The sequence below is a fragment of the Tasmannia lanceolata genome, unplaced genomic scaffold (genome assembly GCF_043159265.1).
Source record: "Tasmannia lanceolata isolate RefF3 unplaced genomic scaffold, GAP_Taslan_0.1 ptg000013l, whole genome shotgun sequence".
Classification (NCBI taxonomy): domain Eukaryota; kingdom Viridiplantae; phylum Streptophyta; class Magnoliopsida; order Canellales; family Winteraceae; genus Tasmannia; species Tasmannia lanceolata.
Genome location: NW_027518690.1, coordinates 7,029,460 through 7,041,771, shown reverse-complemented (window position 1 = coordinate 7,041,771; position 12,312 = coordinate 7,029,460). Strand labels below are relative to the sequence as shown.

Genomic DNA, 12,312 nt, shown 5'->3' with positions numbered 1-12,312 from the left:
TGGGCTAATCAACCCTACTAAGAGGTATCGTTCTCGTTTTGTTTTGTTTTGTATGGCTGCAGTCTTGTATTGTAATATCATAGTAGCAGTGAAATGACCAGCTAAGAGTCCTAAAAATCTTTGTAGGTCCCATTCCAATGATTTTCTGATCCTACGTGAATGCAAAACCTCAACTCCTAGGCATATTGGTAAAATTAATAGAATAGCTACCCTTGATTCGGTCATTTCCAATGAATCCATGGATTGCCTTGCCTCTATTTGGATTTTCTTTAATTCTACCTCTCCTTCATCAATTTTTAAAATTTACAGTTCCTCTCAACTGATCCGTTGTTGTGTCTCCCATTCTAATGGAAACTCTTCTATCTTCCTAACTGTGGGTTTATGCTAGCACCTTCTACTCTAGACCGATTCTCACATTGAATGAGGCAATGAGCCCCTATAGATGATGATTGGTTCTTGCAGCTCCCTAACTCCACCCCCTGATCATCTTTCCAAGCTTGCTTCATATGACATAACCATTCTTGTCTGTGTCACCTGGAAATCTTGTTCTCAGCCTATTCCCTTTATGTTTGGGATGAGTTGGATCAAATATATGGAGTTCTTGAATTTGGAAGTGTTTGGAATGAGCCCATTGCCATGAAACTCCACCCTCTTATCATACCCTTAAGGTTCTTTATATTCTTGAATTTGGAAGTGTGTTTGAAATGAGCATATATGGAAAACTACAATTCAGAAAAGCCCTGAAAGTGCCGAACAAAGACACCTTTGGTCACCTGTATTCTAAGGTTCAGAAAGATGGACTGGATTTAGATATTCATGTCAAGGAATCTTCCCTTGATCAGGATGGTATGGGTGAAGCACTGAAGCTAGATCCCAGCTTCACAATGCCTTGCTGGATGAAGATTACCACTGGAACATTTCCTCTATCCCTTCAGTAGATGAGATTAAAGATGTCAAATACCACAAAATAGAAGGAGATGCCCATTTCAAAAGGCTTTATCATATTCTTCGAAGAATTCGTAGGGTATGAAATGAACTGATAAAAATTCTCATGGGAAATAACATCTGAAAACACATAACTTGGGAAGTGGTCATTTGATTATCGAGTTCGACTTGGACAAGTTCATGAAAAAATCAGCAATCATACGAAAAATGATAGATTTAGTTGATTTTCCATAAAACTGGAAACCCTGGACTTGGTACTCAGGTCCAAGCCAATCAGAACTGACCCAACCAGTTCCTAGTTCAGTCAACACATATTAGAACATTGGCAACATCAACCATTCTCTTTTTTCTCCATAGTTAATCTGGGATTGAACCCACAACTTCATGGTTTTGACAGAAAGTACTTGTCCAACAAATATACAGGCTCAACCAAATCATAAGTGATGGGAGTTCAAAAGGCTAAAAAACAATTCAAACAACTTGTGCTATTGAGAGCTGAAAGAAGCTCAAGAACAGTTCATATAACTTGTGGCATGAGGTTCTTACGTGGCATCCAAATAACAAGGATTCTCAAAAGAAGCATCGAGTTTTTGGATTGCAAAGGAACCTGATTTAGCGTCATTCAACATTTTAAGGACCAGCAAAATCACGAATCTGAGTTTCATGAAATGAACCAACCCTGCATGATGGAAAGAAAATTGCTCAACTTGAGAAGGTAGTTGCGGAATCTAAATCTGTACAACTTAATTGGAAGCCATCATATAATTTGGAAGGAAAAAACAACTGCAACAAACTCAATAGTTCAGATGTAATGCTTCCCGTTTCTCAGGGACTAATTCAGATCATATGACAGCCAAAGGGCATTCTAAATCCAAACACGAAGATAAACCCTCAGCTTCGCATTAGAAAATCCCCAATAAATACATAGCTCACGTACTGTAAAGTCCTTGGCAGTCACCAATAATCCCCACAAGAACATATCCCACTTTCAAAACAGTGGAACCGGTTGGCATCTCTAACAACTATTTTTCTGTTTGACATTTGAAATGAGCTTTGCAGCATTATAGCAGTCCTCGCACATTTGTAGGTTCTTAATGACATGGTGGATCGGTGGTCCAAAAGGCATGCTAATAAGACCAAAAGCTATTGCCAACTTTTCGCTGTGATACCTAAGATACTCATCCTTTAGTTGATCATCAACATCATGAAGCACAGTAGCAAATTCAGGAACATATCCAACTAGTTTTATTTGTGCAAATAATTCTGCTAGTTTCTCATAGGTACTACTCGAATCTGGGTGTTTCCCATCTTCTGAAACGAAAACATGGGTGTCACTTCTTACTTGAATCAAGCTCACTCCATGTTCTTTCTTGAGCATAAGTGAACTCATTAGCCTGAACCCAGTCTAATTCCATTTCTACGAATCGTTTCAGTGCTTCCTCAAAGCACCCATTCAGTGTGTAAGCACTCGTGATTGCCGTCCAAGAGACAACGTTCTTGGCTAGCAACCGATCAAAAACATTCCAAGAACTTATGATCCTACCGCATTTCTTGTTAGAGGAAATTAGGTCAAGCAAGGTTGCTTGAAGCATTACACCCAAGGTATCTAGTTTGGAATACCAAGTTTGTTGCCCCCAGCCCCTATATATAGAGATACACTAGGGTTACTGATTGGTTAATGGACTCTAGCGCATGTAGGCCCACTACACCGGTCCATTATCTTACTGGGCTTATATTAGAACATACATGGGTTATATCATATACTCAACAATCTCCTCCTATGTTCTACATATAGCAAAATCCAATAGATAGATAATGTGATGTCCAAACAAATATTGAATCATCCATAGCACCATATCAAAAAAGATCTATAATCCAACTGAAAACAAGAATACTTTTAAGACTAACCAATAGTTTTAGAAATAATCTAAACTCAAACGAACGGTAGTTTCACATATAAGTGAACCCCGCCGATCTTAGATGAATTCATTCATGGGGTATGATTCTCATCGAGATCCAAAATAAAGTTCCACAAAAAAGCAAACTCTATACATACTGAAATGAAAGCATAGCTTTTATGACTTTAGAAGATTTACTCATCAAGTAAGTCATCTTCATCAAAATCCAAGTCAGGACAAGCTCCTCCTTTTTCGCCAATTCCTATGAATTACCAAATATGGATTTCATGAAAATGAATCCAATCAATTGTGTAAAACACTACAGTATCTAGTTCTACCTGAAGAAGAACTTAGTACAATTCCATAATTCACGAAAGTATCTAGTTCTACCTAAAGAAGAACTTAGTACAATTCCAAAATGACTGAAAAAGTATCAGTATCACTCTCACCATAAGCATCATTGTCAAGTTTCAATAAAGAACAAGACCTAAACAGCTTCTTTTGCAAATAACCATTCATAATTGTCAAGTTTCAATAAAGAACAAAACCAAATAGTTTCTTTTGCAAAGAACCATTTCATGTTTCTTTTTTGAAATGTTACAGTCATCTTATCCATATTTGAGTTAAGTTGTATCATCAAGTTTGGAATGTACAACCTTTCCCAAAAAAGGACATGTTATCAAATGTGGAATGACATACAACAACTGTAAACATCATCGAAACATATCAAGTGCCTATCTTAGCCAAAACAGAGGGAGATTCGAAAAATTCAAAATAACATGGATGTAGGTTAAGACATGTCTACACGGTCTTTAACCCCATCTCCCCTACAATTTTGAATATTCGATCTTTAGTCAGTCCCTGTTGTGAGAGCTTCGGCCTATTATCCTTCGATTTCGTATCAATCAAAGTGATAATCCCGTGTTCTTGAGATAATTCAGCATATGGCCTGTTGCAGCCTAAGATGTCTCCTCTTATCATTAAAGAGTGAGTTCTTCACAACCATTGTTGTAGCTTGATTATCACATAACTCACATAAGGAACTAATCCTTAACCCACTAAAGAACTAATCTTTAATCGGGTCAGTGGAATGCCATAACCATAATCAGATTTTTTATCCCTTAGCTTTCATCTATAGCTGAAGTTAGGGCATAAAGTTCCAATTCGACTTCCACACAACAACAATAAATTTGCTGTCATCTGATTCTGAGCCCCATGATACATCAGAATAAACTTCCACAATAAGTGGATGGCCACCATAGTTCAGAGCATACTCTTGAGTACACGAAAGGTATCTCATCAGCCTCATAAGAGCATTTCGATGCTTATGGCCGGGAGTGCTAGTCAAATGACTCAGCATGCCAACTATAAAGGCTTTGTCTGGTCCAGTGCAACACATAACAAACATGATACTACCAATCAGTTTAGAATAATCTAACTGATCCACACACTGTCTCTGCCTTAGAGATCAACTTCTTGGTATAATCAAAATGGTGTCTCAATCGGTTTGCACTCACTGCATCCCCATAAGGAAAGTTTTTTTTTCTTCGTATAATGGGCTAGGCCAAGGGCGATTCCTTGCCTTTCAAAAACTTACTTTCGTACCAAGAATGGTGTTAACAACACCGAGGTCTTTTCATGTCGAATTCTTTACCCAAGGTTAGTTTCACATTACTCACCACAGAGAGAGATTGGAAACAAGAATCAACATCTACATACAAGCAAATAATCATGACCTTATTTGACACAAAATGATTGGTAAAAGCATTTATCAGAGTAATTGATCAGAAAACCCAAAGCTCTTTACTACTTTGTCAAATTTTTGATGTCACAATTTAGGTGTTTGATTAAGACCATAACAAAATTTTATATAAGCACATATAAATATCTACTTACAGCCCATAGTCTTAGCCTCTTTTGGCAAATCGACTAGCTGCCAAGGTTGATTTTGTAATAGAGAGCTCATTTCATCATCAATGGCTTCTGCCCACAACAAAGAGTCCCTAGATCTCATCGCTTCCTTATAGGTTGATGGATCATTCTCTACATGGTAGGTCACAAAGTCCTCACTAAAGTTCTTGGGTACTCTATCTCTTGTAGAAACTCTTAAAGGTTCTGATTTAGAAATCAGTGTCAGGTGTCAGAAATATTCTGTTCAAACTCTACATGCGATTCTGTAACCATCTCAGTATCGCCAGGTAGGTTCAAACCATGATCTCTGAGAAATTTATTCTCAAATAATACTGCATCTCTAGATTCTATAACCAAATTGGTAGATAGATCCAAAAACCGATCAACAGCACTATCTTCTGCACCACCTAGATAAACACAAGTATTGGTTCTAGGTCCTACCTTAGGTCTCCTAGGGTCTTGTATCCTCACATAAGCACTACAACCCCAAGTCTTAAGAGTGTCATATCTACAAGGATGTTTATGCCATAACTCATACGGAGTAGAGGTCAATTTAGAGTGAGGTACTCTATTTAGGATGTGATTTGCAGGTAAAGCTGCTTCTCCCCAAATGCAATTAGGCATGCCAGCTGACATTAACATGGAGTTTAACACTTAAGTTAACGTCCTATTCTTACACTCAGCTTTGCCATTTGATTGAGGCGAGAGAGGAACAGTAGTTTCAAGGATTACGCCCTAAGAGGCATATAATTCCTTGAACTCTGTTAATGTGTATCTTCTTCTTCTCTATCACTCCTAACTCTCACACTTGTCAAATGTAATGGACATATATAATGGTATCTTATGAGTATTAGTAAGTGGAGACCATTTTCTAATAGTGCACATGTCCCAATCGGTTGTATATCAACTTAGGAATAATTAACGATGAACTATCCTAACTAACAGTCTCACTATCTAAACTCAAATCAAACACACCATCTATCAAATATGCACAATCAAAATAGTATGATTTAACAATCAAAAGTTACTCTACCACACAGAAATGAAGTACATATGCCAGCATAGTCTAAAAGACTAATAGAAATTAAATTCTTTTGAAGAGCAAGAACTACTTTAACATTTTTTTTTAAATTAGTATTTGTATTAAAGAAAGGACCAAGTTCGCAGTACCAGCGTGAGTCACCTCTACCTCTGCTCCACTGGCCACTGTAACGGTCTCTTTCGCGGCAACAACATCAACTAGTAGTTTCTTGGAGTTGCAAACATGACACGTAGCTCCTGTATCTAACCACCAATCTGAAGAAGTATTGGCCTTACCGTTTGCCCAACATAGCAATAAAACTTTTAGGCTCAGCCTTACCCACCATAATATGAGCGTCCTTCTGTGGTGTGTTAGATTTAGGCTTCTTAGGTAGCCGACAGTCTGTTGCAAAGTGTTAGTGGCCAGTGGAGCAGAGGTAGAGGTGACTCATGCTTCTTAGGTAGTTTTAATACTTTTAAGACTAATCAATAGTTTTAGAAATAATCTAAACTCAAACGAAAGGTAGTTTCACATATAAGTGAACCCCACCGATCTTAGATGAATTCATTCATGGGGTATGATTCTCATCGAGATCCAAAATAAAGTTCCACAAAAAAGTTAACTCTATACATACTGAAATGAAAGCATAGCCTTTATGACTTTAGAAGATTTACTCATCAAGTAAGTCATCTTCATCAAAATCCAAGTCAGGACAAGCTCCTCCTTTTTCGCCAATTCCTATGAATTACCAAATATGGATATCATGAAAATGAATCCAATCAATTGTGTAAAACACTAAAGTATCTAGTTCTACCTGAAGAAGAACTTAGTACAATTCCATAATTCACGAAAGTATCTGGTTCTACTTGAAGAAGAACTTAGTACAATTCCAAAATGATTGAAAAAGTATCAGTATCACTCTCACCATAAGCATCATTGTCAAGTTTCAATAAAGAACAAGACCTAAACAGCTTCTTTTGCAAATAACTATTCATAATTGTCAAGTTTCAATAAAGAACAAAACCAAATAGTTTCTTTTGCAAAGAACCATTTCATGTTTCTTTTTTGGAATGTTACAGTCGTCTTATCCATATTTGAGTTAAGCTGTATCATCAAGTTTGGAATGTACAACCTTTCCCAAAAAAGGACATGTCATCAAATGTAGAATGACATACAACAACTGTAAACATTATCGAAACATATCAAGTGCCTATCTTAGCCAAAACAGAGGGAGATTCGAAAAATTCAAAATAACATGGATGTAGGTTAAGACATGTCTACACGGTCTTTAACCCCATCTCCCCCACAATTTTGGATATTCGATCTTTGGTCAGTCCTTGTTGTGAGAGCTTCGGTCTATTATCCTTCGATTTCGTATCAATCAAAGTGATAATCCCGTGTTCTTGAGATAATTCAGCATATGGCCGTTGCAGCCTAAGATGTCTCCTCTTACCATTAAAGAGTGAGTTCTTCACCACAAAAACGCCAATCCTCCCGGCATGAACCTGAAGCTGTCGGCTACCTAAGAAGTCTTTCATACAAGTGCAGAGAGGATTTAGGCTTCTTAGGTAGCCGACAGTCTGTTGCAAAGTTTTTCTCAAAATTTGGCAATGGACCTGAAGACCGAATTTCAAATCTTTCATACAAGTGCAGAGACCAAGAATGGTGGTGTATGTGACATGGTCCCATGCCATAGACTCATTCCCCATCTTACTCAAGACTTCCAATGATTCATTGAAATATTTATGTTCTATAAGCTCATAAATCAATGAATTACAAGAAAAACTATCCACTCTTGCCATGGTCTTAAAAACTCTCAGTGCCACTTCAGCATCAGAACATCTAGAATACATATAAATAAGTGCATTCTTAACAAATGAATAGAATACCAATCCAGACTTCAATACATAAGTATGGCATTGCATACCTTCTTCTAAAGCTTGAAGGTTAGCACAAGAAGAGATAACTGTGGCAAATATATACTCATTTGGACGCGGTGAAAACTCATTGTTCATCGATACAAATAATGATAGAACCTCTGAATAAAGCCCCTGATGAAAATATCACGCCATTAATGTGCTCCAAGAAACCACATTTCGCTCAGACATTTCATCAAACAGATGGCGGGCCAATGAAATTCGCCCACATTTGGCATATAAATTAACAAGAGTGTTGTTTTGAATTATGTTGGCATCCCTTTGGGTGGTTCTGATCAAGTGGGCATGGATCATTTGACCGAATTTCACATTGGTTTTGGTAGAAACAAAGGTATTGCTTGGTTTGAATTTGAATAGAAAAGGCGCATTCTTGAGGAGGAGAGCATACCCATCTGATGTGCTCTAGTGATTTTTGGGAGAAGTGGGTGGACTTGGCTTTATTTATAATTTATATCGTAACTGTTTTTTTTCCTTTTGTGAGAACCGATTGTGAGTCTAAAACTGATTATTTGAATCAAAATTAAGGGCACGTTTTTTTGAATTGTGATAACCGACCAGAAGTCCATACTTGATTATGGGACTCAAAATTAAGGCCCTGTTCTGTTTAGACGTTGCAACCGATTGTGAGCGCCAAACCGATTATTAGACTCAAATTCGGTTTGGGACCATAATCTGTTGTCATAATGTAAAATGAGGTTAAAGATTATGATAACCTATTGTGAGTCTAAAACCAATAAAATTGAGTCCGATAGTTGGTTTTGAACTCACAATTAGTTGTCATAATCTTAAAAGTGAGCCGGTTAGTTTTGGATTTTGGAGAACCGTTTGAGTCGAAAACTGATTAGTGGACTCATATTTAATTAGTTTTGGACTCTAGTTAGGGTCCAATAATCAGTTTTGGAATAAAAACGGTTCTCAAAATCCAAAACAAACAGATCTTAATTTTGAGCCCAATAATCAGTTTTGGACCCACAATCCGTTCTAACTATCCAAAGAAAACATGCATGAACTTAAATTTGAGTGCATGAACGTAAATTTGAGTGCAATAATCAGTTTTGGACTCACAATCGGCTGCGAAATCCAAAACAAACAAACTTAAAGCTTATGGTTTGCATGTCCAACCATATGCATTTCCCACTTTTTTTTCCCTAAAGACACTTCCAAAATTGCCATTCATCTTCGGTTATTTAATTAAGGAAAATGATATTGTAATGGAGATTAAGGCCGATGTGAGAAACCAACAATCCGAGTGGGCCATGTTTATAAAAATCACACATTTTCTACCAGGCAATGAACTCATCTTATGTGCAATGAGGGACTATTTGCTTACAAAATCTTCATTCATTAAGAAAGAAATTAGTGCCACGGGCTTCCATTTCTTGTGGAGATGCATTCGGTTAGTAGTAATCCGAGCCTGAGATCTTACGATAATTCAATTAACAATCATTTGGTAATTATTGACAAGATTGGGGTGTCAATGGACTTAGACGGTCCGTTGATCTAATCTAAAAGATTGGAACTTTAATGGATAGGATTTTGGCCATGCCGCTTGGATTCGACCATGCCCATTAGATCCATTCCGTAAGGCCATGTTTGGCTACTAGGAATTTTTTCCCATGATAAATCCGTTTTACGGTAAGAGAGGGGGCAGGGTTAGTGGTGCAAATCGGGTCTGGTTGGGTCGGGTTGAGGCCAACCTGAACCCGACCCGAGGAACCATTTACTCAACCTAAATCTAACCCGAACAATTTCCAACCCGGTGAGGTTCAACCGACCAGAGGAACCCTTTTCTCCAACCCGAACCCAACTCGACTTGATTTCTCAAGCTTACTGAAAAACACGATAAAAAAAATGTCGGGGTTTCAATCGGTTCAGGTTGCCCAGCCCTCAACCCGATCCCGACCTGAACTCAACCCGGGTTGGGAAAACTCAGCTGGAACCCGAACGCGACCCGAACTCAACCGAACGCGACCTAACTTTTTTTCGGGTTGAACCCGACCCGAGTTGCACCCCTAGGCAGGGTAGGTGGGAGGAGAGACTCGAGAGGACACGATTGAGTGGAAGGTGAGGAGTGGCTAAAAAACCATGAAAAGGTCGATCATATTTTGAGTGGAGCTTTTTGTTTTCTGGTTTTTCAAGTTTTTCTTACCCTCTCGTCACTCCGTCTCTCTACCACCCTCACTCACCTTTGGATAAGCATTAATTCAAGGGGAAAAAATTCAGGATAGCCTAACATGCCCTAAGGTTTGAAATTATTTTGGATTGTAACCCATAAGTAATTAACCCCAATCCGATGAAGTGTCTTGGATCCTAATGCACATGTCAATGTACAAAATTACCCTTCATAATTTCATTTATTTATGGATATTAATGAGGGCTATTTTCATAACATTAAAAAACCATACTCAAAACCGTATATAGTGTAAGAAGACAAGTCGTAAATACACTAGAGGAAGTGGCCGGGAGAAGAAAAAGGGGCCAATGTATCTCCTCTTTTCTTTTCCAAATGCCTTATTGACATAAATAAACCAAAGAAAAGGGTCGGTCTAGTACACGAGACTCCCGCCATTGTGGGGTCTGGAGAGGGCTAGATGTACATAGCCTTATCCCTGCTTTGCAGAGAGGCTGTTTCTGTGAATCCGTGAGCACTAGATGATAATAAACCAAATCAGGGGAAATGAAAGAAAAGGTGCGAATATATCATTTCTGGAAAGAAAAATGCTACTGACGTTGACACCGTGGTTTTAAATTTTGATTGAAATCCGAAATTTCAGGTTTCGATCGAGATCGAAACCGAAATTGGGTATACCCGAAACGGTATAAAATTTCGACCGAAATTTCATCCAAAAAATTGATTTTTTCCGTCATTTAATACTTTCCCAAATTTTCGGCTGAAAATTTCTATGAAATAAAATATTATTTTATTTGATTTTGTGGATTTCGCCCAATTTGAATGGTTGACAGTATCATGTTTTGATAATTGCACAAACTCATCTTGTCTCTTATTATTTAAACACTTGTCAAAGGCTATTACATTTCTTATCAAGCTATCGGAAGCCGATAAAAAGGAAAGGACAAACTGATTCTGTTCAATTATTAAAATATGGTACTGCCAATATCAGTAATTAAGAAAAGTGTCTTTTTCTTTCCACTAAACTTTTTTGAGTACATTACGCATCGTACTGGTTTCAAAAGGTCCTGAACCATGAACTGTTGGGCTTGAATTGTTTGTTTCGAATCATCACAAAGGAGGATGGGATGGCTTGGTGACACACGTGGGGCATGTTTAGAGTTGAAAGAGGATAAAAATTGAGTGCAGACAATTCCCTCTCTGTCAGCAAAGCTCTCTCTTTATTCACTAATCAATGCAGGGAAATCTCAACAAAATCATAACTGTCCTTTTTCTTCCATTTACCCTCTCTCTCACTCATCTGGTTTATCTGTATTTGTGTAAAAAACCAATATACTCCATCACTTTCTTCATCCTCTCCTTTTTCAGCTTCTTTGGATTCGTGCGGTTTACATCTTCTGAGGTAACTTGGACATCAGTGGGATAAGATTGGGTGTTTTAAAAACCAGTCCTTTCCTCTTTTTTGGGGTTTTTTGTTTAATATTCTGGTGGGAAATCCTTTTTGGGTTTGTGGGTCGTCTTGTTCAGGGTATGTTCGGTTGCACAAAAGCCGGGATGGCTTAGGGCTTGTTTGGCTGCTTGAGGTGGCTCAGAGAGTAGTAGAAGAATAAGACAAAGGGGAGGAGACAAGCATTTGGTTCGTCTAGAAGAATAGTGGAATAGTGCAGTAATGTTTGCTTGCATGGTAGTTTTCCAGAAGAGTAGAGGAAAAAGTAGGGGTGTCATTACCAAAAAAAGAGAGTGAAGAAAAAGAGAGAGAGAGAGAGAGAGAGAGAGAGAGAGAGAGAGAGAGAGAGAGAGAGAGAGAAGGCAAACCTTTTCCACCATTCTTCTACAAAAACTTAACATTTTGGTAGAATTTGATTGGAAGATGAGGAGATGGGACATTAGTTTCACATGGGCGCCAAGTGTACAAAAAGGCAATAATGATGATGCTTAGAACATGCTGAGGAGTCAAATGAAACTTCAATGTAATATATTGGCAACCAAACATGCATGGATTTGGCATTCATTGGCATTTGAAATTCTAATGAATGCCGAGCTACCAGAATGTTTCCTGCTTGGTTACCACCACGGTTTAAAATTTCGGTTTCGGTGATCGTTTCAGACCCCACCGAAAACCGAAATTTTGGTCCAAAATTTGGTAATTTGGTTCGAAATTCCAAATCAAAATTCTGAAATTTTGGACTAAATGGTGAAAAATGAAATTTCAGTTTCGGTCCCCACCGAAATCCAAAATTTCGAATTTTGGTTTTCGGTCGAAATTTAAAACCATGGTTACCACACCAGCAAAACCCCTGTTTGGTTACCAATATAGCATTGAAATCCCTCGAGACTACCAGAGATGTCTCCTTGCTAATCATTACTTGCCGATGTGTCATCTTTGTCTCCTCCTAATAAAATCCAAGCCAAACACCCACAAAAAGCTTGTTCTTTGCTTGGATTTCTTGGGAACGCTGCTTTTTGCTC

General features: G+C 38.1%; 1 pseudogene; it reads right to left on the bottom strand.

Moving 5' to 3' along the window:
• Nucleotides 1–1,960: 1,960 nt before the first annotated feature.
• Nucleotides 1,961–12,224, bottom strand: LOC143890642 (pentatricopeptide repeat-containing protein At5g39680-like; annotated as a pseudogene).
• Between the last annotated feature and the right edge of the window lie 88 nt (nt 12,225–12,312).